Source organism: Phascolarctos cinereus, unplaced genomic scaffold (genome assembly GCF_003287225.1).
Source record: "Phascolarctos cinereus isolate Bilbo 61053 unplaced genomic scaffold, phaCin_HiC Scaffold_726;HRSCAF=1367, whole genome shotgun sequence".
NCBI lineage: Eukaryota > Metazoa > Chordata > Mammalia > Diprotodontia > Phascolarctidae > Phascolarctos > Phascolarctos cinereus.
In genome coordinates this window covers 345,288,828-345,304,014 of record NW_027556098.1, presented here as the reverse complement: position 1 = coordinate 345,304,014, position 15,187 = coordinate 345,288,828, and the positions used below count along the sequence as shown (strand labels likewise).

General features: G+C 37.7%; 1 protein-coding gene across 1 annotated transcript in view; it reads right to left on the bottom strand.

Moving 5' to 3' along the window:
* The window catches only part of TRPC4 (transient receptor potential cation channel subfamily C member 4), a 271,822-nt gene extending 263,524 nt beyond the window's left edge, over positions 1-8,298 (bottom strand). Inside the window, 1 exon segment of the mRNA XM_020970010.2 lies at positions 7,732-8,298. The gene's annotated coding sequence lies outside the window, so the exon portion shown is untranslated.
* Positions 8,299-15,187: the final 6,889 nt, after the last annotated feature.

Genomic DNA, 15,187 nt, shown 5'->3' with positions numbered 1-15,187 from the left:
TGTGAGGTGAAATCTAGCAATAACAATCTGAGTAGAAAATTAAGAATGAACATACCCAGAGCTTTCTCATATCATCAGTAAAATACATTAAAAGTTTATTGGAGTTAAGAAATCCCACTTGTATTGCAAAGAAGTATGCCTAATAAATTTATTCATATTTCAGAATATTTAAAATCTTAAGGCTGCTGTTCAGAAACAAATATCTAATATCTAATATGATTATGAAAGTATATATATTAAATTTCTACTACTAGAGATTGATCATTTTCATTCCCCCTTTTTCTCGATACCCTACTCCTAGTTTCATGGACATCATTCATGGTCAAGCTCAAGAAAGATTATTCTTTTGAAGAATCAATCTACTGATAAGTCAGCTTTGGGTATGCATGAAATTAGCTCTTGGCTTCAACAGGTGGCATCATACAGAATATCCAGTTGGTCTTTTGAGTGTACTATAATGAAAAGCCTGTCTACTTGTAGTTTATGTTACCAAGTTTATTGTGGTGAAATGTAATAGTTTGATTTTTTCTGAGTTCTAGTTAATGTTTTGTACTGTTTGATGTACCATAATTGCACTGATGTCTTTAGCAGGTTTTCTATTAATAAAATTCTGTTCCTTTTATGTTAATTTATATAACATATTGCCAATCTCATGATGGAAGAGTTTCATAAAAGAGTCCTTATTAGTCATTGAGTGCATCAAGCCTCATTTTAAAAATGAGAAAATTGAGGCACACAGGTTATGTGATGTGCTCAGGGTTAAACACCTAGTAAATTTCTGAGGTTGGATTTAAATCCAGATGTTCTTGACTCTATGTCCAGTGTTCCAGTCTTTAGCTTATACTGCCTGTCTCTGTTTAGGATATTATCACAGTTAATGGGTTAAAGGATCAATATTGTATGATGCTCCTATATTTATTAGTAATCAGGATAAGAGTGTAGAGCACTTGTTAAAATTGGTTCTTGTGACTAATCCCAACAAGGAAAACTTTCTCTTATTTAATAGTTATTCCTTTTTTTGTGTGTTTTTAGGTGGCCTGAGGGAGGAAGATACTAACCTTGTAGACTTCCCATCTTTTTGTTTTGTATTACATAAATTTTATTATTGTTGTTATTTGTTAACACAAATCACTTCTAGTAACTTTCATCAGCTTTCATAAATGCAATGGAAAATTTCAGGCAGCAGAATGTAATAAATACATATCTGATTCATTCTACTGGCCTTGCCATTTTTCAAGAAATGATATCATGTGCTGGATAAAGATATTGAGGTACACTTTTTAATTAAAGCTACAAAAAATCATTTCTGATTTCATGTTTAAATGCGCACCCAAAAATTATCTGTAGCTTCTCAAGAAGTCATTACTGTATCACACTATTGCATTTCAAAGGAAATATTAGAAAGGAGAGAAAAAAAAAGACAAACCCAAATTAGTGGACATCATCTTCAGGTTAATTAGCTTAAGGAATCAAATATTCAAAATACTCTTTCTCACTTCTAAGTAAGTATTTAAATAAAACAGAATGGTATCAATATGCTTTAGAAATGTTTAATTTAAAAGACTAATTTGATATAGATGCTGAAGCTTGTCAATTAATCTCTCTGGGTTTTATTTTTCTTAATGTTTATACATACATATATATAAACTTCTTTTTATAATATTTGACAGAAATATTCTCAAAAATATTGCAAAAGAAAGAATATTTTAATTCAAATTGTTTTTGGCATATCTTTAAAAATATTCTAATATATTTTAAAAACGAATTTAAGAAATTTCATTTTCACAAGAAACTAGAAGTCACCTTTGAAATAAAATAAAAAGTAACATACATACAAATGTGTAAAGGCTAAAATAGTATAGTAGTCCTTATTGTTTAACATTCTAAATATTTTTCTTCTTTCTGTTCTTTAGTTTATTATTGAAATGTATCCTTTTACATAATTGGCTTTCTCCACATTATCTGGCAAACAAATTGTGCACATCTGCTGTCACATGAATTATTTAGATGTGGGGAAATGATTTGGGGTACTCAGTTTCAAAATACTAGTTCTATTTTCTAAACTCTCATATTCTATTTTGTTGATTTCAAATAGGTATCTAAAACTGTACACGGGACACTTTTTATAATTTATTTCTCAAACTAGTTTTATTCTAATAGCCTTGTTTAAATCATCACCACTTAACAAGCTTTATTGCCAAGCAACAAGGTTTTAATAGTGTGTTTACTTTGACAGCTTCTCAGTAAACAATGAACTCCTTTTGCTGTTGATTTCAGTAAGAAGAGAGAACGAATCTCTGGGGCAGAAGTCCATTTTTTCATCTACTTAATTTGAATAATTTTTCCAAAGTCTAATTATTCTAAATAGTGAAAGTTTTAAATGCCACTGGTTTCATTTAAGTGCAGACACAACAGGGTACTTTCAAGACTGTTTCAGGCTTATTTCTAAGATTTTTTTTTGTAAGTTGAAATTAGATCCTAGTAGTTAAATTATAGAACACAATTTGAGTGAATGGCTCTGCAACTTTGAAAAAAATAATATTGAATTTGTAGTCCAGGAACCCAGGCTTGAATCTCAGCTTTGCCACTGTTCTGTAAAAGGGTGGGGGGTTATTGGAATAAATGGTAAGGTTAATACCATCGAAGAAACCTGCTGGCATATTGGATAGCAAACATGTCTTGTCTCTGAAAGAGCTAGGTTCAAATCCTTGCTCTGATGTATACTAGCTGTGTAATCCTGGGAATATCATTAACAAGGTAAGCCTCAAGCAGCTCTTGAAGATTTTAAATTGCAGAATAGTTGCTGATCTGAATTAGTACAGGGAGGGTTCCTACCAGGAATTCTAGGCCAGAATTAAATCAGAGGTATGGCCTTTTTCAAAAAAGGTGAAGTCCATTTCTAATATTATTCTAAATGAAAAACACATTTAATGAATTTTAAAGCATTTGCTAAATACTCAGTATGCACCAAGAACTATTCTAAGGTCTAAAGATACACTTATGAAAGACATACAGTCCCTGACATTAAGGAACTTATGAGCAATTATTTACTCTAAATCAGGGATTCTCAGTCGTGTGTGTGTGTGTGTGTGTGTGTGTGTGTGTGTGTGTGTGAGAGAGAGAGAGAGAGAGAGAGAGAGAGAGAGAGAGAGAGAGAGAGAGAGAGACAGAGAGACAGAGAAAGAGAGAGAGACACACAGAGAGAGAGAAGAGGAGAGGAGAGAGAGCTCTCTTTGAGAGTCTGATGAAGCCTATAGACCTCTTCTCAGAATAATGTTTGTAATCATAATTGAAGGAAATGGTTAAGTCTTAATTAGAGGTTAGAGAAAATAAAGATGTGATTATTTTTTTCCCATCCAAATTCACAGAACGCTTGAAGTCTATTCTTGGATGCCAGGTTAAGAATCTTATTCTCAGTAGAAAGATATAATCTATGCTTCTAGGATTGTAAGGTAAAGGGGATTCTGGAACTGTGATTTCACCGGCTTGGGTATTTCTCTTTGTGACAAATCTCTCCAACCATGAAGATTAAGAATTCATCTCTAACTTGAAGACTTGCCTGCAGACCAGAGGGGTTAATTTACTTATTTAAGTTTACATCATCTTATGTGACAGAGAGGCAAGACTCTTACTCATGTATTCCTTGTTCCTTTGGGTAAGGGAGTGTCTTACTACTGCGTTTGTATCCTTAGCTTTTAGCTCAGAGCCTGACACATAATAGGCCCTAAATAAATATCTGTTGATTGACTTCTAACTCCAAAGTCAGCCATGCTGCTTTACTTTAGCATTATTTAAAAATTTAAATAATGTTCTAATGAAGGCTTTCTTATATAGAATAGGTTCTAATTGGACCTGAGGTCCAACAAAGGAACTTATTACTCTTAGATCATATGATTATTTGGTCACTTACCACTTTGTCAGCTCCAACAAGCTTAGCTAAAATTCATGAAACATCTATTCAGCCAGATTTCTCAGTCTTGTAAATATAACTCCTTCCTGATTTCTTAAAAGTGTACTATGATATAGAGGGCAGGAAAGAGAGAGGTTAGACTATAAAATCCTAAGGTTGAAGGGACTTTAAGAATAAAAGCCTTATCCTTCCTAAAATAATACTATTTAACTTTCACCAGTTAGAAAAAAAAGAATCTATCCTAATTAAAGACTTATCAAGAAAGCAAGATAATAATATGACTTTCTGCACTGTTTATATTTCATTTATCAAGCTATACTTCATGTCTTATTAACCTAAATCCTCCACATTGCAGTTAAGACTCATTTCATTATGTTCCTTCTCTTTGGAGAGGAAGAATTCCTAATTATGAAAGTATCCATCTTAGTTCCAACCTGGTAATCATTTTATTGTCATTGGACTTTCTTCTGAGTCTGTTTTATTTTTTATTTGTGCGTGTGTGTGTGTGTGTGTGTGTGTATGTGTGTATGTGTGTGTGTTTTTGGGACAGCACTCTAAATGTCTATTATTCTAAGAGCCCTCAAAGCAGAATTCTCAGAAGACTTTGTAGAATGAGAATATTATCTTAAAGTTGCTTAGTGATATTATATTTATGACCCAATGAATTGTGCTTTTTTTTAAAATTCTACAGGGGTAATGCTAATCCATGATATCAGCTAATACCCCTACATATTTTTTTTTAATTTGTTGGCCTTTCCTGATACTCTGTGTGTGAGACTTATTTAATGGCTTCTGTTATACTGACCTGCATTCATTCTTATGGAAGTAGATACACTTAAACAACAACAACAACAAATTATTCATTTTACCAGTATCATCTACTCAAATTTCCCAAGGATTTCTTGTCTCTCCCTTCACCTGTAAACCCTTCCTTCCCTCATCTCCTACACATTCACTCATTTGTTCATTATTCATCATATATTCATTGAGCACCTGCAATATGTAAGGAACTATGCTAGATGCTGGAGTGAGGATAGAAAGAAGCCTAATAAATGAAGTTAGTAAATTCTCTATTCCATCAATCAAGCAACTACTATATATACATACATATATGTATGTACCTACATACATATATACATGCACTACTTCAATGATCTGTGATACTGTGATGTTCTCAATGTGATTACTCAAAGACAAAGAGCACTAAATTCCAATAGCAAAGAGTACATCAGGATACAATATATTTTCTACATTTAAGCACACGCAGAACTGCTCCTACCTAATTTGAGTTTCACTAGGAAAATTCAGATTATCCTACCCCCTTTGAACAACTAGGAAGTAACTCTGCAGCACCATTTTTCTGATAAGAATGTTAGAAATCAAATTCAAACCAAAGGGGGCATTGATTCACCTATTCAGGATTATCTTTAGGAAAAATAAAAACTAAAAGAAAAAAAACTTGTCACCATTTAATATTGCTTTTAACCATTTCCTTTTCCACTGTTTGGGGCATCTCTCTCTCTCTTTTCTTTAAAGTTTCATGGCCCTAACATTTTGTTAGGTAGGAAACTGATACTCTTGTAATGAAAACAGCCATGATTCCATCTCCCCCATCCCCAAATACCTTTGTATCTGGACTGACAAATAAGGAACCCAAGTGATTCACAGAAACAGGAGGCAGGGTCTCTTATTTAATCTCAATGCCCGTTGCCATGCGACCAAGGAACCGCTTGCTCTAGTCCCACTAACAGGAGAGTGCTTTCTGCTCCCTGACAGATACATGGGAATAAAAATGACGCAAGGCTTAAGTCTGAGAAGATATTGGCCACTTAGCTCCCTTCGCTTCCTCAACGCGAATTTGTCGGACGTGTTTTATACCTCCCGTTTTAGGTTCCCCGCCCGTGGGACCATAACCAACCCCGAGGACCCTGAACATTTGAAGAAGCTTAAGGACCCTAAAAGACCTCTGGATTCCTTCAGTCTCCTTGTTTACCATATAAGTCGCACTGGGCACTCCATTCTTCTTGTTTTCCGCCCTCAGCTGCCTCCCGCCCGCTTCTGAAAGTCAGTAAACTCCATTAGCCTGTGCAATGGGATGCTCAGCGATAGGGCAAGCAAAGAAGGGTGGAGGAGCACGGCTGACTTCTTCAAAGCTGCCCCAGAGAGCTGATTAATGAAATAGATCCATCCAGGGGTTAGAAGGCTGGAGGGAGGGGGAAGAGAAAGAAGGAGGAGCGGGGAGGGCGGCGAGGGCAGAGTCTCATTCCTTCCTAGACCGTAACCCCAGTGGATGGCTAGGGGGGCAGAGGGGACTTGCAGCCCACTGAGCTTCTGGAGAAAACTTCATTGTGATCCAGGAAGAGACTGCCAGGCGCTGCCTCTCCCCAGACTCCTCCTAGCTAGCGGTCAGAGAATGCACCTTTTACCTGGAAAGTTGCTATTTCCCGGTCAGTTCTCAGACGGAATCACATCCCCAGCTGTGCGATGTTGTCTGCAGCTGTGACTTGTGAAAGCACCCCCGACTTCGGCTGGGATTTCCTCAATCTCTGCTGAGTTTCTTTCTGAGTGTTCGGTTTTCCAAGGAAAACACATGAAGTCACAGCCCACGCAGTTGGCACTGAGCAGAGGGTAGTACAGCTTATCAGGCTGCAATGCCATGGGTGACAAGGGGAAAAAAAAGGAAGAGGGGAAGGAGTCCAAAAAGGGGGTGGGGGAAGTCGGCGACTTAAATACTGAGCGGGAAAGTCTCAGTTTGCAAGGCAAATGGGTTAGAAGGTTTCGTCTATCTTTGCACTTAGATGGGTGATTGACTGAGTGTCGTCACATCCCATACTTGGACTGGAAGGTTGGGAGAAAGCTGGGACCCTGCCCTGCCCACTGGATTGGCCATACCCCGAGTGGGCAGCCAAACAGCCGGAGCTGTTGCTGCTCCCACCGCTTGTCAATCATTATCACCTCTGGCTAATCCTGAAAAGGATCTCAATCAGCGAATTCAAGGCAATTTGACCAACAGGTATTGAGTGTCCGCTGTGTACTCAGAGCACCCCGCCGAGGCCAAGATGAGTTCATTTCCACGCCATTATGCAGAGCAGGACTGACTCCCGGGTTAACCTGAACCTGAATAAGGTAGCTGATTCAGAAATTTAGGGGGCAGCTATCAGGTTCATAGTCAGGTTCGCTGAGTCTCCACCCACCCAATGAACTGCCCTTCGCCAGGATAACGTGTTAGAAGCAGATTTCCAAAAAGAATCGGGTCCCCAGGGTCCTCAGAGCAAGGCAGATCAGCAACCCAGGCTTCTGAAGCCCCCTCCAAACCCCCAGCTTCTCCAGGTTTTCTAGCAAGCCCTCCCTTGTCCTCAAGGTGTCAGACTTCGCCAGCAGAAACCCTGGAGGATGCGTCTTTCCAGTGTCAACAATTTATGGGGTCGCGATGAATAAATTACAAACAGCCGCCCCTTTCTCTCCCCCTACCCCCACTCATCTTCCGCAAACCCTGTTTTTCCCTAAAACCGGTGCAAGAAAGAATTCTATTCCCCCGATTCGATATTTAAATCTCAAGGGATTGCCTGACTACCTCTGAAAGCAGGAATAGGATGGGTGTGTGTGTGTGTGTGTGTGTGTGTGTGTGTGTGTGTGTGTGTGTGTGTGTGGCATATGGGTGTGTATAGATAGATGTGAGTACATGCTGCATAGAGTGAGCTACCTAAATAAAAGTTATCCAATTCGCCTCGCTAGTCTCTTTTTATCTTCACGCACAGGCTCAGAATTAAAAGATCCGAATGAGAAAGAGAGCACAGCTTGCAAAGTTAGCAAGAACTTACTTGGCTTTAAAGGTGTCCTTTAGATGTCCATTGAGCCAGTCACTCGCAAAGCTTTTCGTTCCTCATTCTTGTCCCAGGAGAATCTTTTTGGAATTCTATTTGTCAGATGTGGAATTACAGACGGGATCTAGGTTCGCAATCACTCTCACCATCTCCCCTTTCCCGCCTCTACTTTAATTCCCTTAATTCCTTCCAAGTCCTAACCTTCTAAATATTCTTCACCACTTCCATCCAAGGAGACTTCTCCTTTGGCTTTGCGCTTGTGCAACAGATGACTGACCAATTATCCTCCCGTGGTCTTCCGTGACATGGTATTATTCCTTCTGGGAATCCCATCCCCTCTGTGAGAAGTACCAATCACTTCCTTTGAAATAGGCTCTGCTGGAATTAAGGTGGGGAGGCAAGAACTGAGCAGCCGTGCACCACCAAAATCCCTAGAGTTTGAGAATTCTCCTCCACATTATCTGTCTCCTTGCCTCGTACACTTGGGCTGGGAGTTTGGAGGTTTGTTTTGTCAGAACAGCGACTGTCGTTGAAGGGCATCTCCTAGAATGTGTCGCCTGCCGCATTTTTCTTTGGGTTTTCTTACTTGCTCTTCTTGCCCTCCCTAGATCGCATTACTAAACTGCTTTCCTGATGGGATTCCCCCCCCCCCCCATTTTCTGGCATGGTAAATTTCTAAGAGCGCCACCTTTAGGATGCTACTTCAAAAATTATGGACCGAAAAAGAAAAGTGGCTTCATTTTGAAGGGTTTTGAAAAAAGACTAGATTTTTTTTTTTCCTTTGGGGAGCGTTCTTCTCTTCTCTCCTTAAAATAAATAAAATAAATGATCAGTGATGTGCATCTAAAAATGACGTTCTATTTGTTGTTCTATTCAGAATTTCACTCTCCTTTCTAGAAATTATGTAGTAAAACATATAAAGTATATACAACATTCAATAAATTTAGTTCTATTTTCAGCATGAGAAGAAAAAAAACTATTAACGATATGATTGTTCAACATGTGGGAGAAAAGCAGTAAGTTTTATTTTTTTTTAATTTTCCTTTAAAAGGAGTGTTTTCCCATACTGTCCAATGTTACCTAATCAGTATACTTAATCTGAATTTAAAATTAATAAAGCATTAAGTGAAATAGCATAGAATGCAGCAATTAGCTACCTCAGATAAGTAGATGCCTGAACTTTTATCTTCCTTAAAAGTTAGGCTACTATATGGTCAGCAAAAGAAAATAAATTCTCATGTTAGATATTTTAAAGTTTCACTACCATATCAGAAAAATAATTCATTTTTGTTGAGGCTTTAATACTTAAATGAAAAGAATTCATTACAATTATTCTTCTTTCCTGATTCAGATGAGCCATCATATATTTGAAAGATTACATTGCCTATTTCTTTGATTTTTTAATAACTGGGAGAATAGATTCTTACAAAACATTCTTAAAAAATATTAAATGTTAAAGGAAAAAATCAAGAAAGTATTAGTAATTTCCAGTCTGAGAGCAGAGAACATACTTCAGTCCCTATAGAAAGAGGAATGCTGCATAGATTATTTTAGAAATATGTTCTGTGTTTATATGAGGTTATCTATTGTTGATTTCATATTGTATCCAATTAACAATGATAGTAAAACTTTGTGAATCTGTTGAAAGTACTAGCAAACACTATTATGTCAGTCATTGCAGACTGATAGAGGAAGCAGTTTTACAATTGAAGGATAGAAAGTTTCAAATTAAAATATGCCCCTGAGAGCAAAGATGTACAGTATAAAATCTTGAAATGGGTGAAATGAGCATCATTTCACAAACTGGTAGGCTAGTTTCAAATGTGGCTTCAAAATGCACTTAAAATAAAATATTGCCATCCTGACTTAGCATTTTTCTAGTCCCTCCTTACAAAGAGATGATAAAGCTGGTTTTTGAAATAATGAAGACATAGGTGAAATGAAGCTCTAATTTAATAGAAATAAAGTAATTCTCCCAGAATACCTACCTATCCATAGACATATTTATAAGAATTTCATTGTGTTTGGCTTTATGAACAATATAATTTCCAGTTACTTAGAGCATGATTCTAGCACTTTTTCTTGTACTCTCTTTAAACAGAGATTAAATGTTTTCTGTTGTAGCTATAATACCTTAAAGATGTCCTAGAAAATGATGGATAATGTGAAAGATTTCACTTTTCACATGTTCTACTATCTCCATTTTTGCTAAAAGCAAGACTCTTCATAATTTGAAACTTACCACATTGCTTCACGGAATGTTCAATAAATATTTATAGTATGAGTGAATAAATATATACATGAATGAATAAATAAAGTGAGGCATGATTGGATAACCATAAGATTAATACAATGAATTCCATGTAAACATATGTACACATTCTACAGAATAGATATAGTTCTTCATAGATATATGGATTTATCTATATCTATCTATCATCTATCTATGCATAGTAGATTAGATAAATGAGGACCCTCCCTGAAATTCTCTAGTTCTATAGTGAGAGAACATAGACATGGACCAACAAAAAGATTAATTAATAATTGTCATATTACCATGACAAAAAAACCCCAAAGGGATTGGTTTATAGTATGTGGTAGTAACTGAAAAAGCAAGAATTTAAACAAGGTAGGGTAATTAGAGTTTGCTCTTTGGGTTAGCATTGGAAAAATTAGCTATAGATGGGATTTCCTGAGCTTTTTGAATAAAGACCTCTCTACTTACAGCGAGGAAGACAGGATGATCTGTGAGAAGGCTCAGAGGAGCATGTGTTAAGTGTACTTAAAGAAGAATGAAGATAATGGACAAAGCAGCTGAAATACAAAAGGGCAGATATAATTTCAAATTGTGTGGAGAAACAACTGACTTGAAGCATATTTAAAAGGCAACTCATTAGTCCCATGGCAGCACATACTATGTCCTCACTCAAATTTTAAACTTGGATCCTTCTTCAGTCTAATATCAAGGAAATGGTAGCTAGGAAATCCTTTTTTTTCTATTCCAATTATTTTTTTTTCTTTTTTTTCAGTCAACAAACATTTATTAAGCATCTACTATGTGCCAGGTACTGTGCTAAATTCCGGGGGTAGAAAGGAATGTAAAATAGTCCTTGCTCTCAAGGACTCACAGTGTAATGTGGCAGATAATAAATAAAACTATTTATAGAATAAATAGAAAAATCAACAGAGAGAAGGCATTTCTTCATTCTAGGGGTGGGGAAGGGTTTGCTATAGAAGGTGAGATTTTAGCTGAGACTTAACAGAAGCCTAGGAAGCCAGGAAAGCCAGGAGTCAGAGATGAGGGAGAGCATTCCAGGTGTAGGGACAGCCAGTGAAAATGCCCAGAGTCAGGAGATGGAGTATCTTGTTTAAGAACAGTAAAGTGGCCATTGTCATTAGATCAAAGAGTGCTTGGGGTGAAGGGTGCTTCTGGGGGAGCTTTGTAATTTAGGTGATTTAAGGCCTCTGCCCCTTGCAATCTAGAACCTTAGGACTTTAACATTTCAAGTAGGACTGCAGCTAAACCATCCTGCACAGATACTCTAGCAGCATGTGCTGGATGGTGGTTGGTATACAAGGCACCTTAGGGGCAACTATATGGCTCAGTGGATAGAGTCCTGGGCCTGGAATCAGGAAGACTCATTTTCCTTAGTTCAAGTGTGATGCTGGGGCAAATTATTTAAACTCGTTTGCCTCAGTTTCCTCAACTATAAAATTAGTTGGAGAAGGAAATGGCAAACAACTCCAGCATTTTGTCAAGAAAACCCCAAATGGGTAACAAAGAGTTGGACATGACTGGACAACAACCTGAAGCTGATAATGTGGTCATCCCAAGTTCATTTTTATCCTATAGTTGGGAATGCCAGCATAGAGAGCATGAAACATAATTTGATTAAAGGTTATTTTTTTTAAGTAAGTGAAGAAGTATATCGCAAAATTAAGTGTAGTGAGGGAGACCCTTTGAAAATACTTTGGAAACATGAAACAACTGTAGAAAAAGGTGTAAAGCCCATTGGTATGGCACTGGGTGAGATGAATTTACTGTCCTGCATGAGGAATAGAATGGAGTTGGTGAGAGTAAGCTTCCCAGTTGCTTTGGGAATTCCTGGCTTCCAGCTTCAAGAAGGAAGATGGAAGAAATCAGCCCCACTTTAGGTTGCTAAAGAAAAAACATCTCAGGAAAGATATGAGAGAAACTAGCAGTCTCCATCATGTCCCTATCCCAGTTAATTACAGTACAGACTTCAGGAAGTTTCCTTTTGGAGATCTGGGACACTTTCTCTTGGTTGAGCTTTTACTTCCTCCAAATTAGAGAGCTCCTTCATTCTTTATTGTTGGGTGTGTGTTCTATGTATACTTTCAATAATTTCTATTTTGCTACTGTTTAGACAAGTTTCTTTGTTATTTGCTATATGTGTTCATGAGACTGTTATTTGGTGGGAAAGGGGTCAAGCCTTGGGCCTAGTACTTGGTGTCCTTTCCCCCAATTATGACACCATGATCAGAAGTTAGATTGAACCTGTCAAGATATTAGGAGACACTCTGTTTTCCAGAGTGAAGGACCAGAAAGCGAGCTATGCCCTGAGCTTGGCATAACAACAATCATTTTGCACTCACCCTCTGGATGATCTCAGCCATAGCAAAATCCCAGACATGTTTCATATAATCATTGTACTACTTTGACCAGCACCAGCATTGTATTACTTTGACCAGGTGTTCTCTGAGCTTGGACAAGCACCTGCTATATCCATGTTCTGATCATGAAATCCTACTATGAATCTATGTCACATTGTTGCTATTATCTCTCTGCCCAGCTCACTGCCCAGCCATTGGTATAACTATTGAGATTTGGTCACACTGAAGCAGGTCCCCCCACTAGGGGAAGGGCTCCATTACATGTCCTCACTTGCAAGGTGTTTCCATCACTTTGAAATTAATTTTCTGTTTGATTCCTGACTCTCTTCTAACCTGCTCTGTTTGGTTCTGGCCACCCACTGGTTAAAAGTCAGTTCAGTCCAGCTGGCAAACCCAACCATATCAACTAGACCAGGGGTGGGGAACCTGCAGCCTCAAGGCCTCATATGGCCCTCTAGGTCCTCAAGTGTAGCCCTTTGACTGAATCCATACTTCACAGAACACATCCCCTTAATAAAATGATTTGTTCTGTAAAACTTGGACTTGATCAAAAGGCTGTACCCAAGGAGGACATGTGGCATGAAGGTCACAGGTTCCCCACCCCTGAGCTAGACTAATAATATTCAAGGGAGCAGATACATATAACTTCAGCTTGGTACCCACCCCCCTCTGAGGAAATCAGATTGGCCATTGGCCTCAACTTGCTTCCCCTCCCAGAAGAAATTAAAGTCTCTTGGAGAAAGGTAAGGTGAAAACAGGCTAGAGATGTTTATTCTACCTCCCTTCAAGCCACACAGTGACAGCCCCATGCTATAGGAAGTTGTGATGGTCCTTGCAATACGTGGGCCACATTTGAAAAACAACTGACCTGGAAAATAGATCCAGGAGAGAGAATTTAAAAATTATTGCACTATCTGAAAGCCATGATCAAAAAAAGAACCTAGACATCATCTTTCAAGAAATTATCAAGGAAAACTGCCCTGATATAATTAGAACCAGAGGGCAAAATAGAAATTGAAAGAATCCACAGATCTCCTCCTGAAAGAGATCCCCAAAGGAAAACTCCTAGGAATATTGTAGCCAAATTCCAGAGTTCCCAGGTTAAGGAGAAAATCTTACAAGCTGCCAGAAGGAAACAATTCAAGGAAACACAATCAGGAGAACATAAGATTTAGCAGTTTCTACATTAAAGGACTGCAGGGCATGGAATATAATATTCCAGAGGGCAAAGGAGATAAGATTACAACCAAGAATCACCTACCCAGCAAAACTGAGTATAATCCTTCAGGGGAAAAAATGGTCATTCAGTGAAATAGAGGACTTTCAAGCATTCCTGATGAAAAGACCAGAGCTAAACAGAAAATTTGACTTTCAAATACAGCACTCCAGTGGAACATGAAGAGGTAAACAGGAAAGAGAAATCATAAGAGACTTATTAAGATTGAACTGTTTACATTCTTGCATGGAAAGATGATATTTGTAACTCATGAGAACTTTGTCAGTATTAGGGTAGTTGAGGGAAAAAAATTGTATGTATGTATATATATATAGATATATAGAGGACACAGGGTGAGTTGAAGATTAAGGGGTCATATCTGGAGAATAAAATTAAGGTATGAGAGAGGATGATACTCGGAGAAGAAAGGGAGAGGTAGAATGGGGTAAATTATCTCTCACAAAAAAAAAACCAAAAGAAAAGTCTCTCACAGTGGAAGGGAAACAGGGGAAGGTGAGAGGGAATGAGGGAATCTTACTCTCATAGGATGTGGCTTAAGGAGAGAACAACATACACATTCAATTGGGTATGGAAATCTGTCTTACCCTACAGGAAAATAGGGGGAGAAGGGGACAAGAGAGCAGGGGGGTGATAGAGAGGAGGGCAGATTGGGAAAGAGGGTAATCAGAAGCAAATACTTCTGAGGAGGGACAGGGTCAAAAGAAAGAATAGAGTAAATGGGAGGGCAGGATAGGATTAAGGGAAATAGAGTTAGTTTTTCACAACATGTCTACTAAGGAAGTGTTTTGCATAACTGCACATGTACAACCTATATTGAGTTGCTTGCCTTTTCAATGAGGGTGGGTAGAAAGGGAGGAAGGGAGAAAATTTGGAACTCAAAGTTTTAAAAACACATGTTTTAAAAAAAAATGTTTTCACATGCAACTGGGAAATAAGATATTCAGGAAATGGGGTACAGAAGTCTATCCTGCTCTACAGGAAAACAGAAGGGGAAGGGATTAAGAGAAGGGAGGGGGGAGAGATAGAAGAGAAGGCAGACCAGGGGAAGGGGTATTCAGAATGCATGCCATCTTGGGGTGGGGGGAGAAGTGAGAAATTTGGAACTCAAAAACTTGTGGAACTGAATATTGAAAACTAAAAATAAATAAATTTATATTAAAAGAAAAAAAAAGAGTAATGACTATGAAGTCAGAGGACGTGGGTTGAGATCCTGGCTCTGCCATATCCGATCTGGATAACCTCAGCCAAATAATTCCTTTCTCTGAACTCTTATTTTTCATTTGTACAATATAGTGACAAGATAAATCCTAAGTTCCTTCTAACTCTAAAGCAATGATCTATGGTACAAGGGAAAAAAAGTCAATTTTCTATAAAGTGATCAGGATTTAGATTTCACTAACTTATAAATAATAATCTCTAAACTAAAATGATTGACTTTTTAAAAAGTCGGTTTTTTAAGCAAAATGTGAAGAAATCATTTACAGGTTTGTGTGCATGTGTGTGTATGTGTATATGTGTGTATATATGTATATGTGAAAGTGCATACATGTGAAAAGTGTCTTCTTAATTGGAATAAGAATA